Here is a 24,667-nt window from a genome sequence, read left to right as displayed (position 1 = left end):
GGTGTTTCTGATCATGTGTCTTGATGCTGAAGTGTATCACATATTTACCAGCTATCACGACTGGGAACTGCAGATACAGCAAGAAGGTTGCTGTCCACAAATGTCAGACAGGCAGGTGTTCAGCCGTGTTCGGGAAAGTAGAGCTTCATCACACGTAACTGTTACTTGGGAAGACAAACACTATCACTCCAAATCCTCCCCCTTCCTTCTTCTTCCCTCAGATTTATATTGCTGAGCATGATGTCGTATGGTGTGGAATATCTCTTTGATCTGTTGGGGTCAGCTGTCCCAGCTGTGTCCTCTCGCAGCTTCTTGTGCATCCCCAGTCCACTCGCTGGAGGGGTGGTGTGAGAGGCAGAAAAGTCCTTGACTCTATGTCAGCACTGCCTAGCCCTAACTGAAACATCCCTGTGTTATAAACACTGTTTTCAGCACAAATCCAAAACATAGCCCCATACTAGCTACTATGAAGACAATTAACTCTATCCCAGCCAAAACCAGCACAATCTTCCTATTCATAATGATGTATGTCCACAGGAAAAAAGATGGAGGAACCATGTTGATCATGATAGGAAGCATAGATTACGGCTGAAGATTAAGATGGCTAGGTATGCAGTAATGTTTTCAGTGGAATTGCCTTTGTTAGGAAAACTAGAAAAACTCAAAATAAAAAAAAATAGAAAAACTCAGAGATGCAGAAGAGAAATCAAAGGAGCATTCCTGCACGGTCTTCCCATCACTCTCTTTTCCAGAGGAGTACAGACATTAAGTTGCATCTTGACCTTGTATGTCCAACCTAGTGCATGAACAGGGCCCATATGTATTAGAATTTTATATGAAATTAATATTTTTAAAGAGCAATGCCATGGGAGGGTCTCAAAACTGACATTGTGGAAAGAAAATAGGAAAAAAGTTTATTTTGGGTCATGTCAGTAAATATTCAACAGTGCTGGTTAGAAATTTAAAATTGGAATTATGATTTAATAATACTTAAGCCTGTTAGTGGACTTATTTCTGGGTATACAGCTATAACAAATCATGTCAGCTATTTATGGTGTGTGGTGAAGCAGCAAAGATTCAATGTAAGGTCCTAAAATTTAGTTGGATTGATTGTGTGTGTAGGTACCTCATATCCAGGTTTTGAAGACCGTTTTGTCTCCAGAGATTTTAGGCTACTATTAATTTATATTAGCTGTTATCAATTAATATAAATTGACATTGGAGATAACACTTGAATACCTTCATTAATGACATAGATAGTGGGGTTGAGTGCACCCTCAGTAAGTTTGCAGATGACAACAAGCCGAGTGGTGCAGCTGATACAGTAGTGGGAAGGATGCCGTCCAGAGGGACCTTGACAGGCTTGAGAAGTGGGCCCATGTGGTCCAAGGTCAAGTGTAAGAAATTATTTACAACTAGGATAGTGAGATATTGGAATAGGTTGCCCAGAAAGGTGGTGGAGGTCCCATCCCTGGAAACGTTCAAGGCCAGGCTGGATGAGGCTCTGAGCAACCTGATCGAGTTGGGGATGTCCCTGCTCCTTGCAGGGGGGTTGGACTAGATGACCTTTGAAAGTCCCTTCCAACTCTAACCATTCTATGATTCTATGATTCTATGATCCCTGGAAGTGTTCAAAATCAGGTTGGACAGGGCTTTGAGCAACCTGATCTGGTTGGAGATGTCCCTGCTTCTTGCAGAGGGGTTGGACTAGATGCCCTTTAAAGATCTCTTCAAACCCAAAACTTTCTATGATGTTGTGATTCTATGAACTAGAAATGTCAAAAAAACTGGAAAGACTATGTTCTAACTGAGTAAGGAACAAGTTTCTGTTCACATTTGTAGTCTTTCTTTTTATCTTTCCGCCTTTTGTTTCTGCTTCCTCTCTTCTCCACCCTCTCCACTTCAGAGAAGGTAAAACTGTAATTTTGTCATAGAGGAAACACAATGAACATTTAAAATATGAACCTTATGGATAAGGTTTTTCAATTTAACTAGGAAAGAAGACATGTACAAAAATATAGAAATATGTATTTTAAGATCATATAGGACACATGCTGTCATATACTAAGATACAGGTTCCGCAGGTCAAATGTCCACTGTACCGAAGGATGAGAACCTTGTGTGCTCTTTGTCCTGGAGTTCCTTAAGGAAAGAAGGGTTCTTATACAAGACACATTCTAGCTGTGTCATTGGCTCTGATGTCCTCACTTGCCAGCGCTACAGATTTTGCAAATCCTTCACACATAATTGAAGCATACCTCTTCATAGGAGTTAACAGACATAAACCTACCAAGAAAGTATGCGAGACAGACTGAAAAGAAAAATAAAAATGAAAAAAGCAATTCAGAAATGTTACTTCAGTGAAAATCAGAACAGGCAATCTGCTTAGCAGGCCTGGGCCTTGGTTTTATTAGATGCCGGTTTAATATGCAGATATCTTTGACATCCTACTCCAAGCACTCTAATTTGTCTGAAGCAAATAATTTAATCTTTACTTGTTCCCTATTTGCTTGCCATAACATAGGTGAAAACAAAGATTAAGAAAGTGTACTGAGCTCAGCTACTGTCTGCCTCAACAGCCTTCTCTCTGTTTCCCTTATCCTTGCAGAAAATGTTCTTAATTTAGGAAAAAAATATTGGATCCCTGAAAAAACAGTTCCCTGATTTGTTCTGTTTTCAAAATATCTTTTCATGTTTATTGTGTTGAGGCTGCAAAATAAGTATGTATTCATGCAAATGGTTTTCACAAAGATTTACTGAAATTCTTTCTATTAATCGTACTACTTGTAAGACATTTGTAGACAAGAAATTTGTCTATACAAACTTATCTTTTTTCCCCATTCCTTCCTACTCATTTGACATTTTGTGAAAATGTTTTTGCAGTTACCTAGGATGGCATATTTTGTACAACACTGCTGCTAAATACCAGGGGGAAATTAAGTCATGCTGTTCTAATGAGGATGGTGCCACAAAGGTTACAACAGAACAGCTTGTGAGGTAAAAAAAACCCCTAATTATCAGTCTACCCCAAAATATTCCAGTATTTTGTATTTGTAGCAAATTCACTTCAAGGAAAATGTTTCTCCTACTTATCCTTCCTGGTGACTAATTTTGAAATGTATAACTTAGCAGGCTCTGCCTCAAATTACAAACTAAATTAAGACTCTGACTCAAGAAAGCAAATTTGCACACATTTAATATTATAGAAAAGAGGAAACTGTGTGGTCTTCTGTATCTAATTGAGTGAATGGAGTTGAGAGCAGAAGTTGATTCTTAGCTGAAGTTCTCTAATTTGCAATAGTTTAAACTTGTTTAGAAACTCCCAAGGATGAAAAAGTTCAGGACTTTTTTTTTTTTGTTCAAACCAAAACAGTCTGCTCAACTGTTAATAGAACAAAAATAAACTTAGTGCATTTTCCCTTGGTTATTATTTAGCAATTTTTAGAAGAGTGTTCATTTACACTCAAATTTAATGGTGTCCTTTGAGTCCCTATTATTAAACACCATGAAATTTGCAAAATCACACAACTGGCATTGATACTGCATTCCAGGCTATTAGGATAACAGATACTGTAATTGCATGTATGTGTTGTAATAGGAGACTGAGGGAGAGAAGAAATTGAGATGATCTAGTTATGCTTTTTATAACACTCCTTTTTATTGAAATGTTTTCTTTTTTAACTCCTTTAATGACTCGGATCACTTTTCTCTCCTCTGTCACAGGTCTCTTAGGCAATATAGCGTTAAGCTGAAGTTTGATGGTGGCTGAACAGAGAAACTGAAGTGCCATTTTGGTGACAGACAAGAAAAAGAAAAGCAACTTAGGAAAAAAAAATCGTATTATGGTTGTGGATGGTGGAATTTGTGCTAACGTTTTTTTATAAAACCTCTGTCAGGCAAAGCAGTCACCAAGGACTACTAGCAAAGCAAGTACGAGGGAAAATGAATTGCAGAAATGTTGGAAAAGTGAAAGGAAAGAACTGGTACTTAAAAAGGAGGAAATCCAGTTCATCAGCAGCTAAGTAAACTTACAGTATTTAGAGGTTTAACATGAGTACATGGAAGAAGAGTCCAACCTCTCCTGTCCGTGTCACCAGCTCTTGAGTTGCTTGCCCATATTTGTTTCCCATTCTTTTACATCATGTCTGCTTTATTCCATACATTACCAAAAAGGCATTGAGTCATAATTCTCACAACCATCCTGGGTCAGAAATTAGTAAGGTCCTTAACAAAACTGCCCCTAGGAGTGAAATGTCAAAAACAATTTTCTCCCTTTGTATTCATCCCTTTAAAGCTTTTGCACGGCAGTGACAGGACAAAGGCGTCTGTTGGTCTTCCTAGGAAGAAAGGATTAGAAGCACTTTTTAAAAAAATATATGCAGAAAAGTAGATGCAGGCTGCATTAAATCTTATGCTAAAACAGATCTGTGGTGCAGAACAAGAGTGAGACCGGTATGCCAGACAAGGTTACTCAAGATGTCTGCAGGTGCTGGGTATTCGTAGACACCTTCCTGGCTTTACCATAAGAACGAGGTGCAGTAGTTACTTCATGAGTGCTACCATTCAGGACATAGGCATAAGGAAAACATAAATTCGTTATAGACCATTCACTGAGAGGCAAAATAATTTCATTGAGTTAGTTATTAGTTATTATAGTGCAGATTTATTTTTTTTTTCATGGCTAGTATGAGTTAGTGACTGAATAGCAAAAGAAAATCATAATTCCTTTATGAATCCCAAGAGCCATATGGCTTCTCAGACTTTTAATTTTCTCTTAAAGATGTTGCAGCTAACTGAAACACTGAAATTTGCTGAGATGAACAAGTGTAGGAGAAGACATGAAAGAGGTTTTTCCCTACGGTTGGCTCTAAACTACAATGACACAGAATATAATCAGCATTAGTCAATCTAATTAATCTTATGTCTTAAACAGCTACTGAAAAGTTCAGGCTGTCACAAAGAAAAACCTTTATTCTCTGCATGAGCCTCAAACCTGCGCAAAACAATATACATCCAGATTTTTTTTTGAGATTACCTCTGACTACCAGCATTAATCATAATTTAGTGAAAGGTATCATGTGGCAGAGGGAAATGGGGAGAGCAAATCAGTGAATTGCAGCCTGATAACCAGATTGTTCAGGGTGACACACAAAGTCTATTTGAGTTTCTCTGCAAAAGACAAATTCAGCATACTAGGTGTCCATAAAAACTTAACTGTAACAATCCCAGGAGCCTGCCCACTCAGGAAAGAACTGGGAGCTATAAATGAGGAGGCCACAGTTTGTAGTTTTGCACTGTTATTATCGATATTAATAACACTGTGGATTTCATAGCTCTGACTTTTCATATTAGATCACTTTCCTGGCAGCAGGTTGGAGACAATTTCTGACACAGGAACAGAGTGGCTGAAAAGCTCAGTCTGATTCATACGTCACTGATATTTTAGGTTTCCCTTGACAGAGGTGGTGATCTGTTCTTAAACCCACCATGACTCTGGGTTTACTTATTTTACTGTTATTAAAGTGTTGGTGTTGGGCTTGGACTGGAGGTGTGCTTCAAATAAGCCTTAGTGTTGGTGGAGCAAAGAATCCACTGTAGTGACACCAAACACCTCTTCTAAATCTCGTTAAGACAAGAAAGAAACCCGGTATTTGAAACCCAGCTGCAAGTATCAGCTGGGGTCAGAGACTATCACGCTTCTCTGTGAGAGGCGAAGATAAGGGAGAAGGATACAGGAACAGGAAAACCTGGGTGGAGAAACTGAAAGTATGGACAACTAAAGTATCCAGAAAAGTCCAACTGTAATTTAAAAAGTATCATTGTATTGTGACTGTAGTTTTACTACTAGTATTCAGCACTCTTTTCATCAAGTTAATTGCATTACCTCTTGTGCAAAAAATGATAAAAGGAGTGAGAAATTGGGGTCTGCTTTCTGTTATTTTGGTTCTTTATCAGTGTAAACCTGACATTTTCCCACTAGTTTCATTGCACGTGTCTTCTTCAATACAGAGACAGTTAGTGTTAGCCTTAGTCTGCTGCTTCAATATATTTTATTGCCCATTATGTCTTTTCACTAATCATTAATCCTTGCTTTACAAAACCTACTACAAGTAATTACCTCAAAGAGCCTTTAATCTTTATTTGACGGCTGTTATTTCAAAGTTCAGTTTGATCACCAGGAATCAACCCATTTCGTGTTTTTTTCACTTTGACAGAATCTTTAAAAAGTAGCAATTTCATTAAAACCAACAAGAAAAATGAATACATTTGCCAGGCTGCCATGCAAGTGTTCCTTTGGAAATGGCATAAGCAGTACTATCCTGGAGTATTTTAAGGATTTTCTTGTGAAGTCTCCTTTTGAGCACTTAAGTCTTTTAGATTCTGCCTTCTAAAAGGGTACTCTTTGCACCTCTCTACAAATTCTCTTAGACTGTCTCTTGAGTACTCAGGTTAGTGACTGTGATGTACTTAACAGTCATAAGAAATGCAGAAGTAGATTATTCATATGTAATAATGCTGTTACCATAAAGAACTTTTCCTTGCCTAGCACTTCAGCTGTTTCACCCTTTTGTTCTCTCTTTCCACTGATTCTATCTTTCTTATATCATGAAAGATATAAATATTGGAGCTTTCAGGGACCTTGCATGGCATGTCCTCACCTAATCTATTCCCTGATATCACAAGCTGACGCTTTTACTCTGTCAGCCTATGGCTGTAGCCTCCTTTGTCTCCAGAGAAGCCCTTTCATGCCTCCAGGAATGGAATTCCCGATGCCTACCTGTGAGAAAAAAAAATCAACAGAATTATTTTATTCCAAGCCTCCTCAAAATTCTTTATTTGTGATGCCAGAAAAACATATAAAGTTTTTGAAAACTCGTTTTTCATAAGATAACATTTTAGCAAGCCAGATTATTTTGTCACTCTATCACTTTGTATGTGTGTGTTTGCCAGTTGTATTTATCAGCTAATCAGGTGGTTCTCATCCTAGCATTAACCCAGATTCTCCTTTAAGTGATACTGACAATAGTTCTGTCCTTTTTTTTTTTCCTACCACATCTGGTGTATTGGAGCCTTTTACAGGACACAAATAATGGTAATAATCTGTCACATCTATGCATAGCTTTTTCAGAGGCTTGTAAATTATATTTTCATAGGTAAATCAAAAGGTAGATCTCTAATCTGGCCAGTCTCAACTGTTTTTTGATTTCTGGATGCAGAGAACATTCTGAGTTTTTTACCATATTGGAAACATAGGGGGAGCAGAGAAGTCTTTTGTTTCAGTTTTTATTTTTGCATATCACACAGATGTATATGAGTTCACAATGAAGGAAACAAAACATGAGAGTGAAACACAATATCCTGTTCAAGTTTTAGAGCGTATGTACGTGGGTTAGAGTGGAGGTTGCTAAGCAGTATTACTTTAAGCATAACTACCAACCTTAACTATCAGATGAGAACCTAAATGTGCCCTGATTTTTCAGAAGCGTTCACCCTATCTGGAAACGTGGCACTTCTGAAAATCATCTTATTTCCCTATGATCCTAAACCAAGATTTTACAGCTTGAGCATAGCAATATACATGTTTAAAATTTCCAAAGCTATAATTTCATAGACTCATAGAAAGGTTTGGGTTGGAAGGAACCTTTAAAGATCTGCCAGCCGAACCCCTCTGCCATGGCTAGGGACATGTCTCACTAGATCAGGTTGCTCAGAGCCCCAACCAACCTGACCTGGAACACGGCCTTTGATGGGGCATCCACAACTTCTCTGGGCAACCTGTTCCGGTGTCTCACCATACTTATTGCAAAGAATTTCTTCCTTAGATCTAACTGAAATCTGCACTCTTTCAGTTTAAAACCACTGCCCTTTGTCCCGTCTCTACAGGACGTGGTAAAAAGTCCCTCTCCGTGTTTCTTGTAAGCCCGCTTTAAGTATAGAAAGGTTGCAATAAGGTCTCCATATAATTTCTTTAATGATATCTTTAAAATGTTGGAAGTCTTTGATATTCCTTAAGATTTTTTTCTTTGCTCATGCCACTTGTTAGCACATCTCACTGTACAATTTTTCTAGCTGTGACGTGCAAAGAGCAGCAAAACGGTAATTTATGAGGTCTGCTACATGAGCCCCCTGAGGTTTAGAGTTATGTTTGCACAGTTTATCATACCAGAGATGAGAGGTGTTGACAAAGCACTGCTTTTGGAAGAAAAGTTTCAGGTCACCTCTGCTAAACATCTTGGCTCCAGTCAGGTTTTAATATACAAAACAAGACTGACATAACTCATTTTATACAGAAAAGAAAAACCAATGCCCTTGGTGGTGTGGCTGAGTCCTTCAGCTTGTGCTCTGTCCTCAGTCATTGCAGTAGGAAAAAAAATAACAAAAGTACTTATTGGAAAAAGTTGGTGTTTGAAAAAGGAAACATTTTGTATATAAACAAAACCTATAAGAATTCTGGGGAAAAGCAAATATACAATTATATAGATGTTCCTCCTAACGCTTTAATCTTTAACATGGAGCTAGAAATCAAAGGCTGTGTCTAAATCAGAAAATTAAATATATTTGGAACCTTTCTTGCACATGAACATGAACTGGGACAGACCATGGCTGATCATGATGAACTCTCTTTGTTTCCAGAACAAGATAGTTGAATACAAATTGCCAACTAGTTATGATTCCTGGAGTATCCTTACTGCCACATCATTCCTAGGAGTTACGGAGGAACCTGGTGGTTAGCAGACACCAAAAATGTGCTAAGGAATGACCTAATAAATCACTGGTACAGAGCCAGTTGTATTTCTGTACCCAGAAATTGTCCCAGGCAGCGATTAGTGTATTACTGAGGGCATAAGCTTAGTTTTCAAAAAATATGATCACTACAATAAGAGCCTTTGATGTACTTTACAATAAATGTTCTGACTTGTAATCACCTGAGACATGCACAGATATATCTAGTTTTTCCACTAAAATAATTAAAAATACTATACAGATGTCACCTATTCAGGTTTACTTGAAACTTTTCAGAGTTAACACGAATGGAAAAGGTGAACAAGAAAGGTGATGGTGTCTCCCTGCTGTCCTAGATTTGAAGGGCTGGGTTTCTGCTTTAGACTAAATTGAGATTATTGCGAAAGCATGTTTCGTGTTACTTCATATTTATGCTAGCAATTACTTTAATTTTTTTAAGACTCACTTTGCGTATGCAATTGAGCTAGTGTCTCAAGACAATGAAATTAAATTGATCTAGAACCTGTGTTTCTGAATCTTTGTGAAGGCTTATAACAGATAGGAGTCTTACAGACTGCATCTGTGCTATGGGGGAGAGATTTTGGTTCACCTTGCAGACTTTGCATCGGGAGGTACACTGGGCTGCATGTTTCTCTGAGTCCCAGGTAGCCCCCCCGCGTACTCTGATCCCTGGGTTTTGCACAGGGAAATCTATTGCCAGGGGACACCGAGAAAACTTCTGTTACAGAGGAGAAGACCAGAATTAAGGCACGGACTTTGGAGAGTGCACCAGTTTTACAGTTTACCTCGACTGCACAGGTTTTACAGATAGATCATTGTAACATATATAGACGTGATTTTGTGTTTTCTCTCAGTCTCATGTTTTTCTTATTAAATATCTGAATTCACTAATGAAAAAGGTATGTGGCATTTAACGGCTGTGGGACGACTAGTCTTCTCAAGGAATGTATCTGAGTTTTATGGATGTTACTCTAAAATCCAGTAATATTTAGCAGTGTTGCTGTCTCTTCTGGTTTTCCTTGAGCAGTCTTTCAGAATTCCACAAGAGGATCAGAGTGATACTTTCTATAGGGTGGTTCAGGAAATCTGCAGAAAGGTGCTGTTTTTTTTTAATATTAAATTTACCAAAGTATTGCACAATGATATACAAGATTGTTAATATATTGTGTGCATTCAAAGGGCTGTCTGAGGAGTTAGCAGCTGTGCAGCTCCTGTCCTCACCTCCTCTAACCCGTGCTGTGGCTCCATCAGTCTTCATCGTAGACTGAGATGTTCAGACCTTGTCTGAAGCTCACAGAAGAAAGTGTGGATAATTTCACAGTTTCCATAGCTTCTGAATGAACTCTCCAGCCTGAAACATCTTGTAGATTCTGTTTTTCTTAACCTAAGCTTCACTATGTCCTAGAGACTGTCTGCTGCTCTGATTGAGCATTGCTGCTGGAGGACATCCTAACAGAGTCTATTCTGACACGGATATTTAGTTGTCTATGGGCCTTTATTCACTGAGGTAACTAGACAGGTGTGTATGGTCTGTGCAGGCCCTCTCAATGGAGGTTTAGATACAGTAAATTGGGCTGACAGAGCTGTTTGGGCTGACAGAACTGTTTGGGCTGACAGAGGAGCTGTTTCTCAGTTCACGTCATTGCAGTTACCACTGACATGGAATCATAAGAAATGATCCTACAACCTTGACAGATCTTCTGTAAAGCTCAGAAAAATTAGAAGAAAAATGTCAATAGGTTTTAAAGAGCTTAGCATTCTGAACTTATGTTTCAATTAATCAAGTTTTTATATATGCATGTGAACATGCACACACATATACAGATGTTTGGGTGGGTTGTATAGGTGAACACGCATATGCGCACATGGATACAGATGCATAGCCATGATGTTATTTGAAGTAGCTTTCTGTGTATCCTCTCTTTTCATTAGAAAGTAAAAATGTAAAGTCCCTACTGCTGACTTTGTGCATGTTAATAGGTGAGAGATACAGAACTACATGTTGCCTCCAAGATCGTGATGAACTACCCTGTATGGATTTCACTCCAATCGGTTAAAAAGCCCCAGTGAAAATTAGCTGACTTATTCTGTAAATCTTGGCAGGATTCTCACAGAATATACAATCATCGTAGGAACTTCACAGTTGGTAGTAAAAAGAATATAAGTTATGTTTTCCTGGAGACAGTGACACAATGTCTCAGGTTAGTTTACAGCCTAAGTTACAGCTCCTCATGGTTGAATGGAATAATTTTGAGAAAATGTAGTCTACCATTCCAATTTTTAACCTCATGTCTCCTGAATTTATTTTTATTTAGGCCATTTAGTTATCATATAGAGAAAGGATAAACACTCAGGGGTAGCTACAGCTACTTTTAGAACCAGCTCAAGCATGTCCTTCCTGCTGGTACCCTAGAAATAGTAGGACTAATCTTGCTGTGAGTTGTCCGATATCAGCTTTGCCTTTTCAACCGTGGAATGACCTAATTCTTTTTATTTTAGATTAAATCTCATAGATATTATGGGCCCTACACTGGGAAGCAGAAAGTCTGAAGTCTCTACTTGGTGCATCATGTGAAAAAATCCAAATCTATTGTAAGGCTCTGCAAGTGTTCAGCTGGAAAAGACTTTTGAACAAAACAGCACATTTGCAGAAAATGGCATAAAAGGGGGCAGAATTTTAAATGCAAAATAAAATAACCCTAGAAGAAAGAGAGGTGAATAAAAATTATAAGTTTTCCCAATTCTACATAACCTTGACTTTTAAAGTATGTATTAAATTAATTTCTATTAACACTATTTAGGGCCACGAAGATGATAAAAGGGCTGGAGCACCTCTCCTATGAGGACAGGCTGAGAGAGTTGGGGCTGTTCAGCCTGGAGAAGAGGAGGCTCCGGGGAGACCTGATAGCGGTCTTCTAGTACCTCAAGGGGGCCTACAAGAAAAATGGGGAGAGGCTGTTTAGTAGGGCCTGTTGCGGTAGGACGAGGGGTAATGGTTTTAAAATACAGGGGGGTAGATTTAGATTAGAAATTAGGAAAAAAATTTTTACGATGAGAGTTATAGAACACTGGAACAGGTTGCCCAGAAAGGTGGTGGAGGCCCTATCTCTGGAAACGTTCAAGGCCAGGCTGGATGAGGCTCTGAGCAACCTGATCTAGTTGGGGATGTCCCTGCTCCTTGCAGGGGGGTTGGACTAGATGACCTTTGAAGGTCCCTTCCAACCCTAAGCATTCTATGATTCTATGATTCTATTTCTGGCTTACAGAGAAACTTGGGTTCTAGTTCTTTATAAAAAGGAATATTTTTCAGCTGTAGCTGAAAATTTAAATTGGTATTCTTAAATATTCTGTTACATTGCCTTTCTAAAGGGTGGTGAAAATGGCATTAACATGACACTGTCATTCTGTTTGGGGCTGTTCCCATACTACAAGAAGAAAGGAATGAATGAATCAACAGGAAAAATGTGGTGAAGTGGGATAAGAACTGAACTATTTGGCTGTGTACTTTCTCCCACACTTATATTTGATAGAAACTTCTTAAATCTAATATCTCCTCTGGATTTTACCCAGAATCTCTCAGTCCACTTTGACTCAGTAGATTAATATTCATTTATTTATTTTGCTTAATTTGATTTATGGCTCCACACCATAAAATTGTGCTGCTTTGGGGCGTTTGGTAACCTAGCCTGGTTTATATCCTAAATTAGGAAAGGAGAGGTGGCAATCTGTGTGTGGATTGGTGGGAGGAGAGAGAAAAGGAGAGTGCTCTGTGCTTGCTTTTGCAGTCTCTCTGGTAATACAAACAGCGTTTCACTTTCCCTCCACTCACTCTCTACTATTGATACCTATGAATAAATGAAACACTCCTTTGGAAGGCATATAAATAATGAAAACTTCACAAGATGCAGGTGGAGAGCATGTGTGTGAAATGTTTGCTAATACCTGTGAGAACATCATCTCTCCAAGGAAGGGCAGAGGAATTTCCTCTCTAAATTGCACTTCTCTGAGTCCAGGAGCAGCTGCACGGAAACAGCGCTTTTGGGAGGCGCAGGTGGGCAGGTGAGAATAAAAAGTGGGGTGGGAACTCATTAATTCAGCATTCTGAGACACGACAGATTATTCTACCTTTCTGTTACCAAAACATAACATATTTTACAAGATTCTATTACTAAAATGAGACTACGCTTATTGTGCTTCTTGACAAGTTTTAACAACTTTTTCTGAATGTCAAGTTAATTTTGGCTCATGTCATATCCATATGATTTTGGTGTTATCTCCCCTGAGAGATGCTCTCTCTTTATGAAATTACTGAAAAGATGTAGCTGTAAAAACAGTGATGTGCTCATCAGGAAACCAGACTTAAAATACTTGAAGGTTTTTCCAGATATACTGTAAAAAAAAAAACCCACTCAAACCAAACCAACATGAACAAAAACCTAACATTAATTTAAATATGCAGATGTGAGAGAGGGAGTCAATAGGTTCACTCAGTGATGGATTCAAGCACAAGCAACTGCTAAGAGCAACAGACTGTTGTGTCAGCCCTGGCTCTTGCACTTTCTTTCTCTTTCCACGTAAACTGTGGTATCTCGTCCTGGAGGATCAGTTTGGTTTCAGAGGATGTTTTTCTGGATGAGATCAGATGATCAGTTCAGTTTTTCTGGATAAGAAGCCTTGACTTCTGCATCTGCAATAGCGTTATGACTTATGATATCTCTGTTCTCGTAACATAAGTAATGTCCTAACTGACCCATTCAAAAAGCAGGAAGAAATAGCTCAATTATTAATGAGCATCATACAACACTTTTTACAGCACTGCTGGGGATTGGCTAGTCAGAATCACACGTGACTTTGACATGGGCGACTAAATGTTTTTGCAGAGTGAGATTATACACGGTCTGCAAAGTATGGAGGGTGGGAAAGAGATGCCAGCTCTGTGACTGTTCCTCTGTTACACAAATATAGTAGGATAGGGACTGAAGATGAAAATGGCACCTCTAGCTGATGATTTGCCCTTTTGATCCAACAACATGGAAAGAGTGCTAAAAGGGCGATGCTTCCCTTCATGGGCTCTGCTAGGCAGGTCCTGTCCACTATTTAAAAATAGGAGGGAAAAAAAAGGTTGAAATTTATCTGAATATTTCCCACTAAATGTTTCTGAAATCCTCTGACATTACAAATACAATATAGGTGTTGACATGTGCAGAAATGGCAATCAATAAACAGCTGTGTGGAGAGGAAAATGTTGATGCTCCAAATGCTGCCACAGAAAGAACTTCGTTAAAGGAAATGCAAGGAATCAAGACTGACATTTAAAAAATAAGTACTGACCACAACAACTGATAAAATCAACTTATTTATATTTTATAGATCAAGTTAATCTATGTACACCATCCTTTCTATTCAGTATTTTGAAAGAAAGGGAAATATTTTTGAAAATAAATATCTATACTTAATATTTTGTTCAAGTGGTGACATTTTTAACTGGTAAAAATTTTAAGGTAGAAACATTTCTTTCCTACCTCTATATTTAACACATTTATATGGACATATTTTATATTATATTCTTACAGAAGTCAACTAGACCTAGTTTTAAAATTAATAAAATAGAAGAAAATACCATGTTTTGCACTGAAATGAATGACGATAGCATTCTAAATGGTGTGTTTAGACATTATTTGTCACAGTTATGTTCATCTGCATTCACTGAATAAACATACATCCTGTTAGAAACTAAACCCATTTTAAATCCACCTACTGATGGAAGATATTTAGTGAATAAAGCTTGACTTTTCCTGTATTCATTACTCTTCTGTTAACTCTGCCTACTTTAACATGTCATCTTAAATGGTGAACTCTTCACAGCAGCAACCATTTTCAAGGCTGCCCAACCACCTGCTCAGGAGTTGGTGCTGTTTGAAATAAGAAAAATCAGATCAGGCAAGGCATTGCTTGGGAGCAGCAGGAACATCTGGGTTCCCTGAAGGGGCACATTTGTTATGGTCGGAGGACAATGCCATAACTGTGTAGCCATCACATTTGAGTTGCTGCAGGACCCTGCCCTGATAAGGTCCCTGTGAGGCTGGCGCTGCTTCTGTTCACTCAGGGGACTAAGACAAAACGTCTTGGTTTCAGTGAGCTTCATATTGGATCTTGGCCACCAAGAGTTTCCAGAGAGTCCAGAGCCAGCCACAGGTATCAGAAAATGGCCAGCATACCTCCCCATCAACAAATGTAAGTTCAGAGAACATGCTGGTTCAGGCTGATGTAAAGAAAGAATCAGCTGGCTGGAGGACACCAAGTGGTGGGAACAGAGCTCGGTGAGTAGACTGCTTCAAGACATATTTGGAACGGCAGGGTTCTTTCAGAGCTGTCAAATCATTTACTTATCACACTTTTCCTCAAGCTTTAATGATTTTGTCACTGCTTAGATCCCTGTGATCTGTTGTGTCCTGCCTGGCAGAAGACTACCTACCTCTTGTTAGACCAAGGACACTGTTTCTCAATGCTGGCAGTTTTGTTCCCTGTGCTACAAACACGAGTGGCAGCGTCATTATCCAGATCCCTTTTCACACCAGCCTGGTTTTTCCCAGACCTACATCACATCCAGCAAACGCAGAATTGTCTTCTTTCAGTACTGCATAACAGACTGCGGATCAGATCTTCCTGTGTCAGACAGGAATTTCTCCTACGATAACATGTTTTTGTTTTTTTTTCAGGGACAGCATTGCTGGGCATCTCTCTGCCTTGCAGACCAGACTTGGCAAGCACTGCAGTTAACTGATGGGGAATGTGGGAAGTTCCACTTCATAAAAGACAGTTTGTTTACCCTTCTTATGCTTTCTGTTTGCTGTGTTATCTTTTAGCAAGGATTTTAATGTTTGTCTCCACATCTTCGCAATTAGCTAAATTCATGTGTACTACAGTAATCAAGCCCAAATGCCATTTAGATTTAAATACTTGATTTTTTAAAAGATTATCCTCAGTAAAAATACTTTAATAGATGTAATTTCAATCCTTCCTCCCCTCTTCTCTCAAAAAAAAAAAGATAAAGGGAGAGGAACATCTGGAAACATCTGGACAGATCACACATCCGATGGCGGTAAGGTCACTCCTTGCTTTTGCTCAAAACTTCTTCAAAAATCCCTAAATTGTGGCAGCAGTGCTGCAGTAGGCTGACTGATGTCTTGGCGGAGACGGAAAGGGAAAGGGAAAGGGAAAGGGAAAGGGAAAGGGAAAGGGAAAGGGAAAGGGAAAGGGAAAGGGAAAAGCAAAACCTTGAAAATAACATCCAGAATTTCTCAGGTAAATGAAAACAATTTATACTTGGAAATGCTGATAAGCTTGTCAGTAAACAAGGGCTTTGAATTCTCCATCCATTCCCTGTCACTCAAGTGGGCTCTGCTGTGCACCGTCCATGGGAACTTTCCCCCATCTTGGGAAAGTTCAAATGTAGTGTACTGGAGCACAGGAGGTGTGGCAGCGAAAACAAGGTCATAAAGGAAGATGTGGTTCAGAAATACAATTCAGAAACTCTAAACGAAAACATGCACGTGATGACCTTTCCATTTAAATCTGAGTGGAGGGAACAAGGAACAAGTAAATATGAAGTCAGAAACAGTTCCAGAGCAATGAAATAGGTTTTCATTGCAATCTCACTACTTTTACCACAGTAATTAGATCTTGAAGCAAGATAGAAATTCTGCATGTAAACAAAGTATATTTTATAGAATTGACTTCATTCAGTTAAGAGATGCAGTTCTTATGGAATTATGCTGAAGGTGGATGATCTTTTGTAATCTGCTAACCTTTATTGTATTGGTTGGAATTCTTTTAAAATAAGATTATTCTAATGTCAGTAGCTTTATTTGCAATGGTCTATCTCTGTGATTTTATCTGCAGTTCGATTAGTTAAAATAAGAACAGGCAGGTAGTGGGTGAGTGATGAGAAGACAGGATGCAAACACATCAAGAAAAGGTTTTAAGTTCTCCATTCTCCGTTTCCTCTTCTTTTTTCCTTATTAAAATGGAAATTAAAAATTAGCTTTAACATTGCTAATTTGAACATTTTTAGAAGTTTTACTGTTTAAAAGATGCTACTGTCTACTCAGAAGACCTGGTAAGAGCTCCATCCTGTAAGAATTGACTCAGATGCTTCACTCAATGCGTTGGTAAGTAATACAGCTCAGCAGGATTATGCTCATAAATCACAATATGCCTGTGCTTAACAGTTTCCATCCTTTGGACTTCAGTAATTATACAGCCTGGGTAAGCTCACCTCTCTTACAGTATTTGAGATCATCATGTTTACAGAGAAATTCACAGGATTTTTTTTAAACTATGAGACTCTGTAGCTTTCCAAACTACGATTTAAAGCCAAGCCAAGCTTATAATTTGCATTGGGTTTTTTTCTCTCTTTTTTTTTTCTTTTTAATTACCTAACATCCTACAGTCTACTTCGTACAAACAACTTACAGCCGTTGCTGCATTGTAGTGTAGCAGTGCTTCAAAGACATCCAAGTATGGTGATTCACACCAGTGTATTACCTCTGCGTGATTCATACAGAGGAGCTGGTCTAGTTCATGCATGCTTTCTCTTTATCAAAAATTCAGACACAAAAGTTAGAAGGTCGGAAAGATGAGCATTGGAGTTCAAAGTTATGGATTGAAGGTTATCCAAAAGGTTATGGATTCAAAGAATCCTGGGTTTATGCATTTTTTAATTTTGCAAATCAAAAAGACACAAAGGTGAAAGTGCTGCAACAAAAGAAGAGTCACGGTTATACAAACTAGTTTTGCTGATAGAGTTCTATAAGTCAAACAGTTAATCTTTTTTTTCAAGTTTAAAAATGTCTTATATCTATATATCTAACTGAATTACTGAAAAGAAAAAAAAGGATTTTTAAAAGAAAGATGCATAGTTTCTGGTCAGTTAATTAAAAAACATTTTTCCCTTAAAATAATTAGAATATGGTAACTTTTTCTGCATCATCCATATTTGTTTTGCATTAGCTCTAGAAATATGAGTTAATTAAAATGCCAGGGAAGTTTGATTTTAGACGGTATACTGGATCCAAACCTATGAGTTTAATCAAAGGGCTCTCTCCATCACAAAGGATAAAGAGTTTTATGGAATACAGGACCCTACTCTCTGTGATGCTTTTGGTTGTTTTTTTTTTTAAATACTCTTGTGGAATACAGCAATAGAGAATAAATGAAACTCAGCACAATAAAAGATCAGAAGAAATGCCATACAAATCTTGTGAGTAGCTGTCACAGTGGTTTGCTTTACTCTGTTTACCAATGAAATGGCCTTGGACATAGTCCCACCTAGCGTAACCATTTTCTTGTCTCTACTTCTTTAATCGGGTGGCTATAACACACTAAGGGACACAAAAAAATGTTCTAGAAGAAGCCACTCTTATTCTTAGTACCTTACAGCTGAATTGAGCAAGAAGGACAAGAGTGAAAGCAAGACAGAGATTGAATGACTTTCCAAAGTGACTCAGTGTCAGAGCTGGAAATGAAGTTCATGTCCCGTCTGGTATGTTAATCCAGTAAGTATGAAACGCTCAAGCTTTCCTCAGGATTGTTGGAAAGGTAAAAGCTAAGGTGACCTGACAGATCAATGGATGGAAAATCCAGCAAGGACTATTCAGTACAAAGATACGACCTTTGGGTCTGTGTCCTTGAATCCATTTTTGTAAGCTGGATGGTTATTTAGGAGAGACAGAACTACATCCTACCGCATTCTCATACTGTTCCCTGGGCATGTGCCATTGGCTATTGTTGGAGACAGCAACTGGACTCCACAGCTGTGATGATCAGAAGTTCATTTGTACTCTGCAGATCACAGAATCACAGAATAATTTAAGTCAGAAGGGAGATCTAGAAATCACGTGTTCCAGCTGCTACAGGATCTATGAAAAACGTCAGCATAAGAAGTTTCATATATCTTCTATATAGTCCTGGTTGTGGTTTTTTGTGTTTGCTTTTGGTTTGGCTTTGTTTCCTGTGGAAACTTAAAATCAAAACAAGCATGTAGGCAAAAGTTAAAAAAAAAATCAAACTGAGAACTAAAATATCTCATACATAAAGCCATCTGTTTTGAGTAGGGTGCCTTTCTTTTTTTTTAGTAAGAACTGCCCGCCTAGCCAAAACACTTCTGCAGACACAAAATCATCATCTCAGGCTTAGATCATTAATTCCACTTTATAGCGGTGGAAATGGTTATGTTCAGATTCAATAACTTCTTTACAGTCGCTGAAATGCTCTGTATTAGAAGTATAAGGCTGAATCTCATCTATTAGTTACTATCTCCTCTATAAATGAATCCTTCCTCTTTTCTGCACACATTAAAAGATTTATTTCTTCAGAGCACTTTTGTCACTGGGCACTCCCTAAGAATCAAGAAAATGGGTTAAGCCAGGTGCCTTTTTTTGAAAAGCAGGCAGCACTTAGTCCATTCAACGTGTTACTGCTGCTTGCTGAGCTGCAAACCACTTCTAAAGTAGGAACTTTTTTTGTCTTGTCAACTGGGACACACAACAGTGTGGTTTGACACTGGGAGGGATTTGCTAGTTGTCCTAAGAAGAAAATAAATAGTTCTTGTAAGAATGCTTTTAGCCTGATGCTCTGTCTTGGGCAGGACACTTGAGTGCCCAAGCTGCCAGGCTGCTCCTGGAGCAGGCCCCAGGAGAGGTGGGGTCTTCTGTTTATTTCTCTCCTCATTTTTCTGTTGTTTTTCTGGCTCATAAAGAGCAAGTCTCACATTTGCCATTTGTGCTGTTATGGGCACTCAGGCGATGCCAAGATCAGAGGACAGACCTGTTGTCTCCTCCATGGTTTGTTGGATGCTTTTTGCATATGCAAGTGTTTAGGCTGAAACAGCAGAGAAAGAAGAGAGTGAGCTGACACAGTAGTATGTGTCCTACAGAGAGAAGACACCTGGGAGATGAGGCAGATAAATTTACTCCTTACTAGTGGCTACAGCTAAGGAATAAACCTTGGAGTATCCAGTTGGTGCAGGTTTCCCTTGTGCCTTACACTGTATGAATTTTACACCAAAAACTTATTTCATAGAATTTTTAGCATGAAGAGATATGAAGACAGAAAAAGAAGGTGAAGAACAGGAATGATGCCAAATCCCAGGAACACAATGTGAGCTTGTATTGCAAAGTCGCAAAAAACCCCTACAACTTCCTACTCACATTGTTCACTTTTTCTAAACTAGATCCCTCAACATGCACATTTGAAATATTCTGCCACATGGCATAGGAGATATTTTCCTGGAGGAGAAAAAATCAACATCATTTAATACAAACGAGTTACAACTTTTGATCTGCTGCTGCTGGAAAATGTTTTGACACTGCAGAACTGAATTTGTATAGCACAGACCAAGTGTTCTACAGGCTGGCGAAACACCAGCCAGAGTAGAAATAGAGAGCACAGTGCTGTCTACAGGCGTGTGCGCATTTGAAAATATTCCCTCTGGCCTGAATTGCTCCTTTCTTAAAGTCTCCATCCTATTATTCCAAACTATCTTGAATAACATGGACAGATGAGCAGCCTAAAGCAGCTAAATTCAATTTCACTGCATTGACCGCCTGTTTTAATTATTTACAGTTGATTAACAATCATTGCAATTTGTTGAGGCTGTGACTTGAACCATCTCCTTAAAGACAATGGAACAAAAGTATTTGATGAATTAGTTGTTTCAGTCAACCACAGGAAACAGAGGACAGTAATGAGGATAAATCACCATCTTTGTTACTTTTTTTAAATCCTTTGAGAAATGGTAGATATGATGTCTTCATAGCATTTTTTTACTCTTGACCAATGAAGCCTTAAAATCTATTTATTTTTTTTCTGGAACACGGCAATTTTTTTGTTGCCGTCATTCAACACACTGCAAGGAAAGTTTATCTGACATGTAAAAACTGTGAAAGACAGTTTGTGTTCTTTGCAAGAGAAAACTTCGTGCCTTATTCTCACGTGCCTTGCTGTTTCAGTCAGAAATCACAAAACGTTGTTTTCTATGACACCTCTCACTGTGCTTTGTGAATGAAGATCGAATTCCTTGAGCCAAATTCAGAGCCGTGAGGTTCAGAGGCAAACACACTACTCTGAACTTTTAATTCTGTGTTTCGTTATATTAAACTTGCTTCAACAATCCAGAATGCATGTTTCCTTATTGTGTTACATAATATCATCAAGCAACTGAAATGTGATTTCAACTACCTGTTCATCTTCAATCCATAAAACCACTAACAAAGTGCATCAAAAGGCTGTGTGTTTTCTTCTGCCATTTTATTCAAATGCAAGGAGTAGGTCTTTGCTTTCTTTGGGTCAGTGCAGATCTTCAGAGTCGTATGTGATATCTGCTAAATCAGTACTACAGTTTGAAAAGGTGAGAATCCTTTTTCTTTGACATTATGCAATAGTGGGATATTCTAAAAGCTTCCTCTGGGACCTGCTTAGAGTTTCATTTTAGGACAGTTCCACTGTTAAAATGTGGTAATATAACCAGTGGTTTTAAACAGACTCACAGGTCAGTGAGTTTATGCAAGTTTATCCGTTCCTGTGTACAACTGCCTGCTTAAATGTTGTAGAAAGTGAAGAAACAACATTCTTGCTGCAGAAGAAGGACTCGGAGCATTAGTGGATCTTGGGTCCATGCAGTGACTTTGTGTAATTGGTAACAGAGATCTCGGGGACACATCTCAAACTTCCATGGGACACAGAATTTGTTCAGACATGGAACCGACATGCTGCTTGGCTGGTACCACTGAAAATGCTGATACATGGTTACGAGCTTATTGTTTATTAAATACTTAGAGCTGAAAGTCTGTGATAGAAGCTGCTGAATGAAGCTTTCTAAAGGTATTTTTTCTTCCTTATATGTCTTATGTAGCACGTTTTGTCAGAGTGAACTCTGCTCCCTATTTTAGGTACTTTAAGGCACACAGCATAAACCACTGCATGAATCTAAAACTAGTCCTTGAATTATAAAATGCCCCTGCTAGGAAAGTCTCACTGAGAGGAAGCCTGTGAGCTGCCAGCTCTCACCTGATCTGAGGCCATCTCTGTGGAGGAACCAGCCCGGGGAGCTGCAGGGAAAGCGGAGGCGACAGACCTGGAGGGGAATGCTCCCCTCCTACACCAGTGATGCTCCTGCCAGAAACCACCGAGTCCCCAGGACAGACTTTCAAAAGCTGGAATGTGGTCCTCAGCTCTGTAAATGTCTCTTTCATCACATTTCTACTAGAATAGAAGGACACTTCAACAGAAACAAGTGCAGTGTTGGTTTACCTGTTATAACATGGGTGAATTGCACAACAAAATAATTGCATAATCAGGTCCTAAACTGATGGCATTCACTGACACACTAAAGGAATCTCAGGGGATCCCTTCTCAGGGAATAGAAAACTATCTTTATGAGCATAGCAGTTCAAATCACTCCTTACAAGTGTAAATGAGATGTAGCTAATGTCATTTTCTATTTTCCTATTCTGTTGACAATTCAACACATAAAATCACATTGACAAAGTATAGGAATACATATCACAGCTATGTTATACAAGAAATCCAGATCATTCACAGGTGTCAGAGACATCATTTAAGTGGTGCTGGCCAATGGGCTGACATATGCACAAAGAGTCACTTGCCTGATGTAACTCATGACCCAGCTTCTCTCACTGGCAGCTTAGTGTGGTATGCTATGAATTATCCATGTAGTCTCACAGCATAGTTTAAAAACAGTACAATATAGACTGTTCTCATTTGCTGTATCTTAATTTTCATTTTCCACTGCCCTTCCAGCCTTGCCATTTTACCTCTTCCAGAAGCTGTTCACCTTAGCAAAGACAGAAATGTAGGAAAAGCTTCAAGCAAATTCGCATTTAACTTTTTTTTTCTGTTTTATGCTTTACTTACTAAAACAAACATCACTTCCAAAATAGAACAAGTACAACACTCAGATGAAGAATGTAAAATTTGCTTATTCATATGGGAGGTCTTTATGAGAAATTTCTTTAAGAATCCCAGAACCACCAATGAAATGTAAATATTGTAACAGTTATAGCCCACTTTAAGTGAACTTTTATTTCACTCATAGAATATTTCTACTGAAAGAAAGCCAGAGATCAGATGATAGGAAAGTAGTCTGGAGGAAAGATGTGAAAGCAAAATAATGTAAAAAACCAGATAAAATACTTTAAGCAGAAAATGCAGGAATCAAACTAGTAGTGGAAAATTGAGTGCAATGGAAGTTAAAATGCTTTTGTGCGGTTTTGGAAATATAACAACTCAGTTGCTTTTTTTTTTTTTTTTTTTTTGCTGTCCTGTTTATTTATTGATGCTAGAATAATCTATTCAAACTGGTAAGAGCTGAGGATGCTCACATCTGGCAGGAGGCATTCATCAAGTGGTGGAGGAATGCTGCCCAGTAGAGTCGAGGAGAGTGTTTTCTCTGAATAAGAGATTTGTCTTCTGTTCCCAGCCGTAAATCTTCACTCTGAGGAAAGAGGTTGGATCTCAGTGAATCTGGCAGATTATTTATCATGATTTTTCAAAGCTTCTCTGATTTTCAGTTGTTCTGCCTCAAACTGGAACTTCTAAAGTCTCAGCAAGGATCTATGCTTTTGCTGCCATAACATACCGAAATATTTCATCCCACTTCTCCATCCAGTCACAAGAGGAGGGGCAGGGGACACTGACAGCACACCTGTTTCTCCTCGCTGCTCACTCCCTAACTGGTTTGTAGAGTCAGATGCAGAGCTGCTATCCAGCACACAGCGTGCACCAACACAACACTTGGTATGGTGGCACCTGGACCCAGGGGACGCACATCTCAACTCAACAGCAGTCAGTAGCTTTAGTGACTCTATGTCAGGTTACTACAGACAGAAAGTACAAGGTAATCAATCTATTTCCAGTACTGGAGTGAATGGCATCTCTATTGTCACGTTCAGAACTGGTACCATAATGGGAGTATGTTAATTTTTAAAACAGAGATTCAGACACTCCAGATGCAGGGAAAAGGGTGCAGTTGATTGAAGTCTTGGGAATCTCTCATCTTAATCCTATACCTCAGTCTTATACCACATGTCTCAGTGGTTTTAGTCTTCTAAAACGCAAGGACTGTATTTTACCATACAGGTTAAGGTGGAAGAAATAACTTCTGCTTTTTTTTTAATAGGATTTCACTTCCATTATAAAGCATTTAATCCACAGTTATTTTCATTGTGCATTACTGTAATTTAAAGAGCAAAAAAGATATAGGAACATTAAGAAACAACTTCTCAATGGCACTGAAGATTCTCTAAATTGACTGAAACTTTTATTATAATTACTTGTACCTTAATCATGGAATCATAGAATAATTAGGATTGTAGTGCTATACTGCAGCCTTGTTTCCATGTTCATCAAAGCTAATGATAAAGTTGACTGTCTTCAAAACGGAAGAATCATCAAAATTCAGAAATTAAAATAAATGAATAATATAAGGTCTTGGAGCTCTCAGTCAACTGCAGCAAAGTGTTCTTCATTTATTCCCTCCTGAGGAAGAATAAACTGCTCAGACTTAATTGTCTACCCTTTGTATGGTTGGACTGGGATCAACAACAAATATGAATGGATTTTCTGCATTTCTTGTACTCCTCCCCAGTGTAATACAAGAAATGGAAAGGCATAGATTATTTTTCTTAACTTTTTTTAATTTTTTTTTTCCTTTCTTAAGAACAGGAAGGATAGGTAGTTCACTAGTTGGAGATTTCATGGCCTAAATTGCCTAAATTCATCATGTATTCAACTCTGAGCTAATTTTATGTGAGAGATTTCTCACTGAGTGTTCACTTACCTGAATCATGAAAAGTAATGATGTGTTCCTTATCCTCACATGTTACCCTATCTAATATCTCTT

This window comes from Chlamydotis macqueenii, chromosome Z (genome assembly GCF_036417535.1).
Source record: "Chlamydotis macqueenii isolate bChlMac1 chromosome Z, bChlMac1.mat, whole genome shotgun sequence".
NCBI lineage: Eukaryota > Metazoa > Chordata > Aves > Otidiformes > Otididae > Chlamydotis > Chlamydotis macqueenii.
The sequence above is the reverse complement of the archived record's forward strand: the minus strand, read 5'-3'. Positions refer to the sequence as shown.